Below are 13,552 nucleotides of genomic sequence, written 5' to 3'. Positions count from 1 at the left end.
GGACCGATTTAGAGCGAGGTGTGCCGTCAGTGTTGCGTCCTTGCCGTCTGACCAAGCTGCTGTGGCCGGAGGGGCCGAGGGCACTGCGACGATCACCTCACCCCCTCCCCACCGTCTTCGCCTGCATCCCCCATGACGCTTCCTAGTCCGGGCTCTGCAGTTAACACCTCGTTGTTTTGTTGCGGGACAACCAAATTTCTGCCTCGGAAGAAACCTTGAGCCTGGATGAGCAGTTGCAGCCAGCCTCCATCGAGCTTTTCCAGCTCGGGCTCCACCAAGCAGCGCATCGAGGCTGGTAGGAAGGGTGCCGAAGCATTTGTGGGTGGCAGAGGGGGCCAGCCAACTGCAGCGACATCCTCCCGGGATGGGAAGGAGGACAACCAGCCCGGGGAATGGTCTCTGCAGCTTGAGGGACGTGGAAGAGCTGAGCGACCTCGCTGCACACTTCTAAATTACTGTAATCAATTAGCCTGTCGGAAAGCTCCCAAAGCTTCGGGATGCAGAAGGAGCCCGTTCCTCCTGCCTCGTCAGCAAGTTCCTTCTCCTGCTGTAACGCAGCGGGGGAATGATCTCAAAAATGCCTTTGCTCACTCAGCTGTGAGCCTGATTGCTTGTAACTGTCCAAATGAAGGCTTTCTCCTAAAAAAAGACAATTAAACCCAGTAAGGTGATGCTGGAGAGTGCTGTCTTCCATAGTTATAGGATTCTTGGGCAATAGCTTGTACCTAGCCAAAAAAAATCAAGCTGCAGACTCTGAAGATAGGAAGCAGAGAGTTAATGTGTGTGACCAAGCAAGCTTAACAGCCCTTTTTTGGGGGCAAAATCCAGCAGTTTCTGTTACCCACACAGTCATGCTCTGCGTTTTCTCCAGCTGTTCCGCACCAGTGGGCAGCAGGCAGGTGAGGGGCTGCGGACTAACGCCTCCTGTCACCAGAAGCTGCTTTTTAATGGAGCAGCGCTGGAGAGGAGCTAAAGTGGAGGGGAAAAAAATCCCAACCTCACACCTGGTAGGTCGGGCAGCGTGGCTGTGCGCACCAAAAACCGCTTTTTTTAGGGGAAGGCGCATGGAACCCTGCGGGCGGTGAAGTCCACAGCAGCCCGTTGGGAAGAGATGGGGATTAAGGGTTCCAAGAGCCAGCAGGGCTTGGGGGGGAAACCCCGGGATTGCGCCTAAAGATAGCCCTTTGGGGAGAATGATAAGGATTTGGAAAAACAACCCAAAAACTAGGGAAAAAGATAAAAACAAAAAACAAAACAAAACAAAAACCCCAATGGTTAGATAAAGTGTAATTCTCTGGCCTAAAAAGCCAATAAGAGGAACTTCAGTATTTTGGCCAAAATAAGGGTCTGATGAAAATTCAGGCTTTAAATTTATTCCTCCATTTTCAGAGGAATAATCAAGTTATGCTCCATATAATCCTAATATTGCATGGGAGACAGCAGCAGCTACTCCGGGAGGGGAGACAGGGGCAGTAATTCATGCAGTCCCCGGAGAAGGAGTGCACAAAAAGATTCTGTTGGGAGCACTTTTTGATGGGAGAAAGTGGCGCTGTCAGTGTTGTCTAGGGTCCTAATTGGGGTTTGGCTCAGTGTTCCAGTTAGGGTTACGTTGAGGGCTGTTTGGAAAGAGAGAAGGCGCAGAGGCCTGTTGCGTGTCGGGTTGCATAACCCTAACCCTAACACTAACACTTCCCAACAGAAGCTTTTGGGTACACCTGAACTCCCCTGGGGAGACTTTACGCAACCCCACACGCAAACAAACTTACTCCTATCCATGACTGTAACAATAAACCCAAACCCTAACCCTAAACCAAACCCTAAGCCTAACCCAAAAACTAACCCTAACCCTAACCATAACCGTAACCCTAACTCTAACCGAGCTAACTCTAACCCTAACACTATCCGAGCTAAACCTAACACTAACCCTAACCCGAACCCTAACCCTAACCGAGCTAACCCGAACCCTAACCCTAACCCTAACCCTAACCCTAACCCTAACCCTAACCCTAACCCTAACCCTAACCCTAACCCTAACCCTAACCCTAACCCTAACCCTAACCCTAACCCTAACCCTAACCCTAACCCTAACCCTAACCCTAACCCTAACCCTAACCCTAACCCTAACCCTAACCCTAACCCTAACCCTAACCCTAACCCTAACCCTAACCCTAACCCTAACCCTAACCCTAACCCTAACCCTAACCCTAACCCTAACCCTAACCCTAACCCTAACCCTAACCCTAACCCTAACCCTAACCCTAACCCTAACCCTAACCCTAACCCTAACCCTAACCCTAACCCTAACCCTAACCCTAACCCTAACCCTAACCCTAACCCTAACCCTAACCCTAACCCTAACCCTAACCCTAACCCTAACCCTAACCCTAACCCTAACCCTAACCCTAACCCTAACCCTAACCCTAACCCTAACCCTAACCCTAACCCTAACCCTAACCCTAACCCTAACCCTAACCCTAACCCTAACCCTAACCCTAACCCTAACCCTAACCCTAACCCTAACCCTAACCCTAACCCTAACCCTAACCCTAACCCTAACCCTAACCCTAACCCTAACCCTAACCCTAACCCTAACCCTAACCCTAACCCTAACCCTAACCCTAACCCTAACCCTAACCCTAACCCTAACCCTAACCCTAACCCTAACCCTAACCCTAACCCTAACCCTAACCCTAACCCTAACCCTAACCCTAACCCTAACCCTAACCCTAACCCTAACCCTAACCCTAACCCTAACCCTAACCCTAACCCTAACCCTAACCCTAACCCTAACCCTAACCCTAACCCTAACCCTAACCCTAACCCTAACCCTAACCCTAACCCTAACCCTAACCCTAACCCTAACCCTAACCCTAACCCTAACCCTAACCCTAACCCTAACCCTAACCCTAACCCTAACCCTAACCCTAACCCTAACCCTAACCCTAACCCTAACCCTAACCCTAACCCTAACCCTAACCCTAACCCTAACCCTAACCCTAACCCTAACCCTAACCCTAACCCTAACCCTAACCCTAACCCTAACCCTAACCCTAACCCTAACCCTAACCCTAACCCTAACCCTAACCCTAACCCTAACCCTAACCCTAACCCTAACCCTAACCCTAACCCTAACCCTAACCCTAACCCTAACCCTAACCCTAACCCTAACCCTAACCCTAACCCTAACCCTAACCCTAACCCTAACCCTAACCCTAACCCTAACCCTAACCCTAACCCTAACCCTAACCCTAACCCTAACCCTAACCCTAACCCTAACCCTAACCCTAACCCTAACCCTAACCCTAACCCTAACCCTAACCCTAACCCTAACCCTAACCCTAACCCTAACCCTAACCCTAACCCTAACCCTAACCCTAACCCTAACCCTAACCCTAACCCTAACCCTAACCCTAACCCTAACCCTAACCCTAACCCTAACCCTAACCCTAACCCTAACCCTAACCCTAACCCTAACCCTAACCCTAACCCTAACCCTAACCCTAACCCTAACCCTAACCCTAACCCTAACCCTAACCCTAACCCTAACCCTAACCCTAACCCTAACCCTAACCCTAACCCTAACCCTAACCCTAACCCTAACCCTAACCCTAACCCTAACCCTAACCCTAACCCTAACCCTAACCCTAACCCTAACCCTAACCCTAACCCTAACCCTAACCCTAACCCTAACCCTAACCCTAACCCTAACCCTAACCCTAACCCTAACCCTAACCCTAACCCTAACCCTAACCCTAACCCTAACCCTAACCCTAACCCTAACCCTAACCCTAACCCTAACCCTAACCCTAACCCTAACCCTAACCCTAACCCTAACCCTAACCCTAACCCTAACCCTAACCCTAACCCTAACCCTAACCCTAACCCTAACCCTAACCCTAACCCTAACCCTAACCCTAACCCTAACCCTAACCCTAACCCTAACCCTAACCCTAACCCTAACCCTAACCCTAACCCTAACCCTAACCCTAACCCTAACCCTAACCCTAACCCTAACCCTAACCCTAACCCTAACCCTAACCCTAACCCTAACCCTAACCCTAACCCTAACCCTAACCCTAACCCTAACCCTAACCCTAACCCTAACCCTAACCCTAACCCTAACCCTAACCCTAACCCTAACCCTAACCCTAACCCTAACCCTAACCCTAACCCTAACCCTAACCCTAACCCTAACCCTAACCCTAACCCTAACCCTAACCCTAACCCTAACCCTAACCCTAACCCTAACCCTAACCCTAACCCTAACCCTAACCCTAACCCTAACCCTAACCCTAACCCTAACCCTAACCCTAACCCTAACCCTAACCCTAACCCTAACCCTAACCCTAACCCTAACCCTAACCCTAACCCTAACCCTAACCCTAACCCTAACCCTAACCCTAACCCTAACCCTAACCCTAACCCTAACCCTAACCCTAACCCTAACCCTAACCCTAACCCTAACCCTAACCCTAACCCTAACCCTAACCCTAACCCTAACCCTAACCCTAACCCTAACCCTAACCCTAACCCTAACCCTAACCCTAACCCTAACCCTAACCCTAACCCTAACCCTAACCCTAACCCTAACCCTAACCCTAACCCTAACCCTAACCCTAACCCTAACCCTAACCCTAACCCTAACCCTAACCCTAACCCTAACCCTAACCCTAACCCTAACCCTAACCCTAACCCTAACCCTAACCCTAACCCTAACCCTAACCCTAACCCTAACCCTAACCCTAACCCTAACCCTAACCCTAACCTAACCCTAACCCTAACCCTAACCCTAACCCTAACCCTAACCCTAACCCTAACCCTAACCCTAACCCTAACCCTAACCCTAACCCTAACCCTAACCCTAACCCTAACCCTAACCCTAACCCTAACCCTAACCCTAACCCTAACCCTAACCCTAACCCTAACCCTAACCCTAACCCTAACCCTAACCCTAACCCTAACCCTAACCCTAACCCTAACCCTAACCCTAACCCTAACCCTAACCCTAACCCTAACCCTAACCCTAACCCTAACCCTAACCCTAACCCTAACCCTAACCCTAACCCTAACCCTAACCCTAACCCTAACCCTAACCCTAACCCTAACCCTAACCCTAACCCTAACCCTAACCCTAACCCTAACCCTAACCCTAACCCTAACCCTAACCCTAACCCTAACCCTAACCCTAACCCTAACCCTAACCCTAACCCTAACCCTAACCCTAACCCTAACCCTAACCCTAACCCTAACCCTAACCCTAACCCTAACCCTAACCCTAACCCTAACCCTAACCCTAACCCTAACCCTAACCCTAACCCTAACCCTAACCCTAACCCTAACCCTAACCCTAACCCTAACCCTAACCCTAACCCTAACCCTAACCCTAACCCTAACCCTAACCCTAACCCTAACCCTAACCCTAACCCTAACCCTAACCCTAACCCTAACCCTAACCCTAACCCTAACCCTAACCCTAACCCTAACCCTAACCCTAACCCTAAACCCTAACCCTAACCCTAACCCTAACCCTAACCCTAACCCTAACCCTAACCCTAAACCCTAACCCTAACCCTAACCCTAACCCTAACCCTAACCCTAACCCTAACCCTAACCCTAACCCTAACCCTAACCCTAACCCTAACCCTAACCCTAACCCTAACCCTAACCCTAACCCTAACCCTAACCCTAACCCTAACCCTAACCCTAACCCTAACCCTAACCCTAACCCTAACCCTAACCCTAACCCTAACCCTAACCCTAACCCTAACCCTAACCCTAACCCTAACCCTAACCCTAACCCTAACCCTAACCCTAACCGAGCTAACCCTAACCCTAACCCTAACCCTAACCCTAACCCTAACCCTAACCCTAACCCTAACCCTAACCCTAACCCTAACCCTAACCGAGCCTAACCCTAACCCTAACCCTAACCCTAACCCTAACCCTAACCCTAACCCTAACCCTAACCCTAACCCTAACCCTAACCCTAACCCTAACCCTAACCCTAACCCTAACCCTAACCCTAACCCTAACCCTAACCCTAACCCTAACCCTAACCCTAACCCTAACCCTAACCCTAACCCTAACCCTAACCCTAACCCTAACCCTAACCCTAACCCTAACCCTAACCCTAACCCTAACCCTAACCCTAACCCTAACCCTAACCCTAACCCTAACCCTAACCCTAACCCTAACCCTAACCCTAACCCTAACCCTAACCCTAACCCTAACCCTAACCCTAACCCTAACCCTAACCCTAACCCTAACCCTAACCCTAACCCTAACCCTAACCCTAACCCTAACCCTAACCCTAACCCTAACCCTAACCCTAACCCTAACCCTAACCCTAACCCTAACCCTAACCCTAACCCTAACCCTAACCCTAACCCTAACCCTAACCCTAACCCTAACCCTAACCCTAACCCTAACCCTAACCCTAACCCTAACCCTAACCCTAACCCTAACCCTAACCCTAACCCTAACCCTAACCCTAACCCTAACCCTAACCCTAACCCTAACCCTAACCCTAACCCTAACCCTAACCCTAACCCTAACCCTAACCCTAACCCTAACCCTAACCCTAACCCTAACCCTAACCCTAACCCTAACCCTAACCCTAACCCTAACCCTAACCCTAACCCTAACCCTAACCCTAACCCTAACCCTAACCCTAACCCTAACCCTAACCCTAACCCTAACCCTAACCCTAACCCTAACCCTAACCCTAACCCTAACCCTAACCCTAACCCTAACCCTAACCCTAACCCTAACCCTAACCCTAACCCTAACCCTAACCCTAACCCTAACCCTAACCCTAACCCTAACCCTAACCCTAACCCTAACCCTAACCCTAACCCTAACCCTAACCCTAACCCTAACCCTAACCCTAACCCTAACCCTAACCCTAACCCTAACCCTAACCCTAACCCTAACCCTAACCCTAACCCTAACCCTAACCCTAACCCTAACCCTAACCCTAACCCTAACCCTAACCCTAACCCTAACCCTAACCCTAACCCTAACCCTAACCCTAACCCTAACCCTAACCCTAACCCTAACCCTAACCCTAACCCTAACCCTAACCCTAACCCTAACCCTAACCCTAACCCTAACCCTAACCCTAACCCTAACCCTAACCCTAACCCTAACCCTAACCCTAACCCTAACCCTAACCCTAACCCTAACCCTAACCCTAACCCTAACCCTAACCCTAACCCTAACCCTAACCCTAACCCTAACCCTAACCCTAACCCTAACCCTAACCCTAACCCTAACCCTAACCCTAACCCTAACCCTAACCCTAACCCTAACCCTAACCCTAACCCTAACCCTAACCCTAACCCTAACCCTAACCCTAACCCTAACCCTAACCCTAACCCTAACCCTAACCCTAACCCTAACCCTAACCCTAACCCTAACCCTAACCCTAACCCTAACCCTAACCCTAACCCTAACCCTAACCCTAATCCGAGCTAACCCTAACCCTAACCCTAACCCTAACCCTAACCCTAACCCTAACCGAGCTAACCCTAACCTAACCCTAACCCTAACCCTAACCCTAACCCTAACCCTAACCCTAACCCTAACCCTAATCCGAGCTAACCCTAACCCTAACCCTAACCCTAACCCTAACCCTAACCCTAACCCTAACCCCTAACCCTAACCCTAACCCTATCCGAGCTAACCCTAACCCTAACCCTAACCCTAACCCTAACCCTAACCCTAACCCTAACCCTAACCCTAACCCTAACCCTAACCCTAACCCTAACCCTAACCCTAACCCTAACCCTAACCCTAACCCTAACCCTAACCGAGCTAACCCTAACCCTAACCCTAACCCTAACCCTAACCCTATCCGAGCTAACCCTAACCCTAACCCTAACCCTAACCCTAACCCTAATCCGAGCTAACCCTAACCCTAACCCTAACCCTAACCCTAACCCTAACTAACCCTAACCCTAACCCTAACCCTAATCCGAGCTAACCCTAACCCTAACCCTAACCCTAACCCTAACCGAGCTAACCCTAACCCTAACCCTAACCCTAACCCTAATCCGCTAACCCTAACCCTAACCCTAACCCTAACCCTAACCCTAACCCTAACCCTAACCCTAACCCTAACCCTAACCCTAACCCTAACCCTAACCCTAACCCTAACCCTAACCCTAACCCTAACCCTAACCCTAACCCTAACCCTAATCCGAGCTAACCCTAACCCTAACCCTAACCCTAACCCTAACCCTAACCCTAACCCTAACCCCTAACCCTAACCCTAACCCTAACCCTAACCCTAACCCTAACCGAGCTAACCCTAACCCTAACCCTAACCCTAACCCTAACCCTAATCCGAGCTAACCCTAACCCTAACCCTAACCCTAACCCTAACCCTAACCCTAACCCTAACCCTAACCCTAACCCTAACCCTAACCCTAACCCTAACCCTAACCCTAACCCTAACCCTAACCCTAACCCTAACCCTAACCCTAACCCTAACCCTAACCCTAACCCTAACCCTAACCCTAACCCTAACCCTAACCCTAACCCTAACCCTAACCCTAACCCTAACCCTAACCCTAACCCTAACCCTAACCCTAACCCTAACCCTAACCCTAACCCTAACCCTAACCCTAACCCTAACCCTAACCCTAACCCTAACCCTAACCCTAACCCTAACCCTAACCCTAACCCTAACCCTAACCCTAACCCTAACCCTAACCCTAACCCTAACCCTAACCCTAACCCTAACCCTAACCCTAACCCTAACCCTAACCCTAACCCTAACCCTAACCCTAACCCTAACCCTAACCCTAACCCTAACCCTAACCCTAACCCTAACCCTAACCCTAACCCTAACCCTAACCCTAACCCTAACCCTAACCCTAACCCTAACCCTAACCCTAACCCTAACCCTAACCCTAACCCTAACCCTAACCCTATCCGAGCTAACCCTAACCCTAACCCTAACCCTAACCCTAACCCTAACCCTAATCCGAGCTAACCCTAACCCTAACCCTAACCCTAACCCTATCCGAGCTAACCCTAACCCTAACCCTAACCCTAACCCTAACCCTAACCCTAACCCTAACCCCTAACCCTAACCCTAACCCTAATCCGAGCTAACCCTAACCCTAACCCTAACCCTAACCCTAACCCTAACCCTAACCCTAATCAAGCTAACCCTACACCTAACCCTAACCCTAACCCTAACCCTAAGCCATTCTAACCCTAACGCAAACCCTGAACCTGTCCCTAGCCCTAACACCAGGCAGTCTCCGCGTGACGATGCGCGTGCCTTTGGGAGCTGTCCCGCAAGCGCCCCGTGCTGAACTGATCCCCCCGCCTACTTTAGAACTCCTTTGCGTTGCCTTACAGAGTTCTTCCACGAATCCAAGGCACCTGAACCACCACAAATCTGCCCCAGAACTCCTCTTTGCACTCTCTGAGATCCTTTCATCTCTTCCAGGTACCCAGGCCCTGAGCACCCCAAAATTCTTCCTGGGTGCCCCAAAATCCGCCCTGGTCTCCAAGGCCCCTGGGGCGCCAGGTCCCAGTGCCTGGGGTCCCTGGGCCCCCCCCGTCCCTATGCCCAGGTTCTCGAGTCCCCTGGGTCCTCGGAGGGGAACCGGGGGCACCCGGCTGCACTGAGGTGCATGGGGGGGGAGGGACCCGGCCGAGGGGAACGGGGGGACCGGGACCGGCTGAGGTGGTCCAGGGGGTGACCGGGCTGAGGGGGACGGGGGGACTGGGGGGCACCGGGCCGCGTTGTGGGGGACGGGGGGGACGGGGCTGAAGGGACCCGGGACGGGGGAGGAGAACCGGGGGGACCGGGAGTGGCTGAGGGGAACCGGGGGGCCCGGGACGGGCTGAGGGGGCCCGGGGACACCGGGAGGGGCTGAGGGGAACCGGGGGGCCCGGGACGGGCTGAGGGGGCCCGGGGACACCGGGAGGGGCTGAGGAGGACCGGGAGGACCGGGACAGGCCGAGGAGGCCCGGGGGCTCCCGGCTCTCGGGGCAGGGGCAGCGCGCGGGGCTGACGGACAGGCGGGGGGCGTGGCCTGGAGGGAGGGGCGTGGCCCTCCCCGGCGTTGCCATGGGGACGACGGAGTGGGGCGGGGGTGCGTGGGGGGTTGCCAAGGGGACGGATCTCGGGGAAGGGAGGGGCGGGAGGGCGTTGCCATGGGGATGGGGGCGGGGCCTGGGCTGGCGCGGGGCTGGGGGTGTCCCCTGGGTCCCCCTGCGGGGGGGGGGGGGGGGGGGGGGGCACGAACAAAGCCCGGCCGGGAGGAACCGGAGGGGGCGGCACCGGGGGCGGCACAAGGGAAGCGAGGGGACACCGGGGGGTGCTTGTGGGCGGGGGGGGCGCTTGGAGGCGCTTGGGGGGGCAAGGAGAGGGGATTTGGGAAGGGGGGGGGGTCTGAGGGGGGGTTTAGGGGGAATTTGGGGGGCTGGCGGGGGGGGGGACGGGGGGGTCGTTGGGGGAGGGGAGCATTGGGGTCGGGGCGGGGGCATTGGGAGAATAGGGGGAGGCTTCAGGACGCCGTCCGTGCTCTTTTTTTTGGGGGGGGGGGGGTGGGGGGATGATGGGCCCCGGGGGGGGCGGGTGGGGCTGGGACCCCCCCTTCCAGCTGTGGGTGCAGGTGCTGCTGTGGGGGCTGCTGCTGGGGCGCCTCCTGCGTTATGGGGCTGGGGGCGCTACCGGGGAGCCCCCCCCGGGAATGGCCAGGGGGAACCCGAAGAAGGCGGGAGGGCAGGAGGAGCCCCCCCAGGGGCAGCTTTGAGTGTGCTGCCCCAAGGGGGGGGGGGTGGTGGTGGGGGGGGGGGGTTCAGGTGAGTCCCTCCCACACACAGCTGTAACCACGGGACACCACCCCCCCCCCCCCCCCCCGGGGCTTGAGGGAGGGTCAGCCATGGGGTGTCCCCGCCCATCCCCTCCTAAAGCATTTGGGGACCTGGGGTGCTCACCTGGTTTGGCGGGGGGGGGGGGGGGGGGGTGATTCCTGGCTGCTCTGTCCCCCCCCCGCCTCAGTTTCCTTGGTTGAAATTGGGGGCTTATTCCCTCTCCCCAGCACCAGCTGCGGGGACACTGGGCCCTTACTGGGCTATACTGGGAGGGGGCGAGGGGGTGGGGGCGACCCCGGTTTGGGCCATGTGTGCCCTCAGGGCCAAAGCCTGTGTCGTGTCCCCCCCCCCCCCCCCCCCCCCGAGGCACTGGTCATGCCCCCCCCCCGGCATGGACAATGTGGTGGTGGTGGGGGGGGGGGGGCAGCTGATCCCCCTGAGCAACGGGGCCGCCGACACCAAGGGCCACAAGCGGCTCTCTGCCACCGACGGGATCGCCATCTACGAGCAGAAGGTGGGCCTGGGGTGGGGGTCGTTGGGTGGGGGGGGGGGGTCCTAAAAGGGTGGGGGGGAGGAATGGTTGAGGGGATGCTGGGGGCGGGGGGTGATGTAGGGATATGAGGGGTCTGAGAGGTTTCTGGAGGGGGGGGGGTGCTGTGGTCCTAGAGGATCTTATGGGGTCCTAGGATGGGGTCTTGTGGGGTCCTAGGGGCTGTAGCCCAGGTCCTGTGGGGTCTGGTATAGGGATATGGGGGGGGGGGGGTCCGGGGGGGTCCCAGGAGGGGATGCTGTGGTCCTAGGGGATCTTGGGGGTCCTAGGATGGGGTCTTGGGGGGTCCCAGGGGCTGTTGCTGTCCCCAGCCCTGGGGAGATGCTGCCGCCACTGAGCAACAAAACTCCTCTGGGTCAGGAACCGGCTGCAGGGCCGGGCCCGGCGGGCGCTGGTTAATGGGGTCAGGTCCGGCTGGCGTCCCGTTACCAGCGGTGTCCCCCCGGGGTCGGTACCGGGGCCTGTCTTGTTTAATAGCGTTACCGATGACCTGGATGAGGGGATCGAGCGCACCCTCAGCAAGCCGCAGAGGACGCCGAGCTGGGAGGTAGCGTGGATCTGCCTGGGGGTTCTTCAGATCCCTTCGGCTCCCTTCAGTGTGGATCTTCAGCGGGATCTGGGTCGGCTGGGCTGAGGCGAACGGGGTGAGGTTGAATAAGGCCAAGCGCCGGGTCCTGCGCTCGGGCCGCAACAGCCCCGTGGAACACTACAGGCTTGGGGCAGAGCGGCTGGAGGGCTGTGCAGAGGAAAAGGGTACCTGGGGGGTGCTGATTGATGCTCGCCTGAACACGAGCCAGCAGTGTGCCCAGGTGGCCCAGAAGGCCAACGGCATCCTGGCTTGCATCAGGAATAGTGCGGCCACCAGGAGCAGGGAGGTGATCGTCCCCCTGTGCTCAGCTCTGGTGAGGCCACGCACCTCGAGTGCTGGGTTCAGCTTTGGGCCCCTGCAGCGGGTTCACGCGGCAAGGTTTCGGTAGTGGGGGGGGGGGGGGGGGGGGGCTGCGGGGGTGGCTTCTGTGAGAAGAATCCAGAAGCTGCCCCGTGTTTGGTAAGGGCCCCGCTGCTGCTGGCCAGAGCCAGGCCCATAAGCGATGTGGTTTGCGCCTCTGTGAGAGCACATTTAAGAAAGGGGGAAAAAAAAGAAGTGAGAGGAGTGAGGAACAGCCTCGCAGGCGCCAAGCTCGGTGAAGGAGGAGGGCAGGAGGTGCTCCAGGCTCGCAGCAGCCGTTCCCCTGCGGCCCGTGGAGAGGCCCCTGGTGGAGCAGGCTGTCCCCCTGCACCCATGGGTCCCACATGGAGCAGATCTCCACGCTGCAGCCCCCCCCGTGGAGGAGCCCCCGCTGGAGCAGGTGGATGTGGCCTGGAGGAGGCTGCGGCCCATGGAGAGCCCCCGCAGCAGGAGCAGGCCCCGGGCCGGAGCTGCAGCCCGTGGACAGGAGCCCCCGCAGCAGGAGCAGGGGGTCTGGGGGGAGCCTGCCGCCCGTGGCGGGGACCCGTGCTGGAGCAGTTTGCTCCTGGCGGATGGACCCCGTGGGACGGAGCCGCGTGGGAGCGGTTCTTGAGGAGCTGCTGCCCGTGGGCAGCCTGTGAGGGATCAGTTCGGCAAGGACGGCATCCCGCGGGACGGACCCCGCAGCGCAGGGGACGAGAGGGACCGAGAAGGAGCGGCGGCGAAGCAGCGCTATGGGCTCACCACAACCCCCGTTCCCCCCGCGCCGCTCGGGGTGGGGGGGGGGGGGAGGAGGTGGAAGAGGGTGGACGGGGTGGGGGGGAAGGTGCTTTTGGTTTCTTTCCTTCGTTTCCCGCGTCTCTAGCTCGTTAGGAAGAGGCAATAAATCTTACTGTCGCCCTCGTGCTGAGTCTGTTTTGCCCGTCACGATACTTGTTGAGCAAATCATTCAGCCCACACGCCCCGACCCACCTGAAGAAGCCTGCGCGGGGCTGAAGGACAAACAAAGCACGCACCCCACGGAGCAGCCCGGGCAGGAGCTCCCCGCTGGGACGCCTGCGGCTCGTACCCCGTCAGGGCCACCCGGAGCCCACCCCAATCACCTGGGAACGGGGAAGGGGGGGGGGGAAGCACAAGAAGGGGGAAAGGGAGCAGGAGGAGCAGCAGCCGTGGTGGTTTTTATCCGGCTTAGCTCAACGGCACCCTCCGGCTGC

This window comes from Cygnus atratus, unplaced genomic scaffold, assembly GCF_013377495.2.
Source record: "Cygnus atratus isolate AKBS03 ecotype Queensland, Australia unplaced genomic scaffold, CAtr_DNAZoo_HiC_assembly HiC_scaffold_75, whole genome shotgun sequence".
Taxonomy (NCBI): Eukaryota; Metazoa; Chordata; class Aves; order Anseriformes; family Anatidae; genus Cygnus; species Cygnus atratus.
This window is presented reverse-complemented; position numbering follows the sequence as displayed.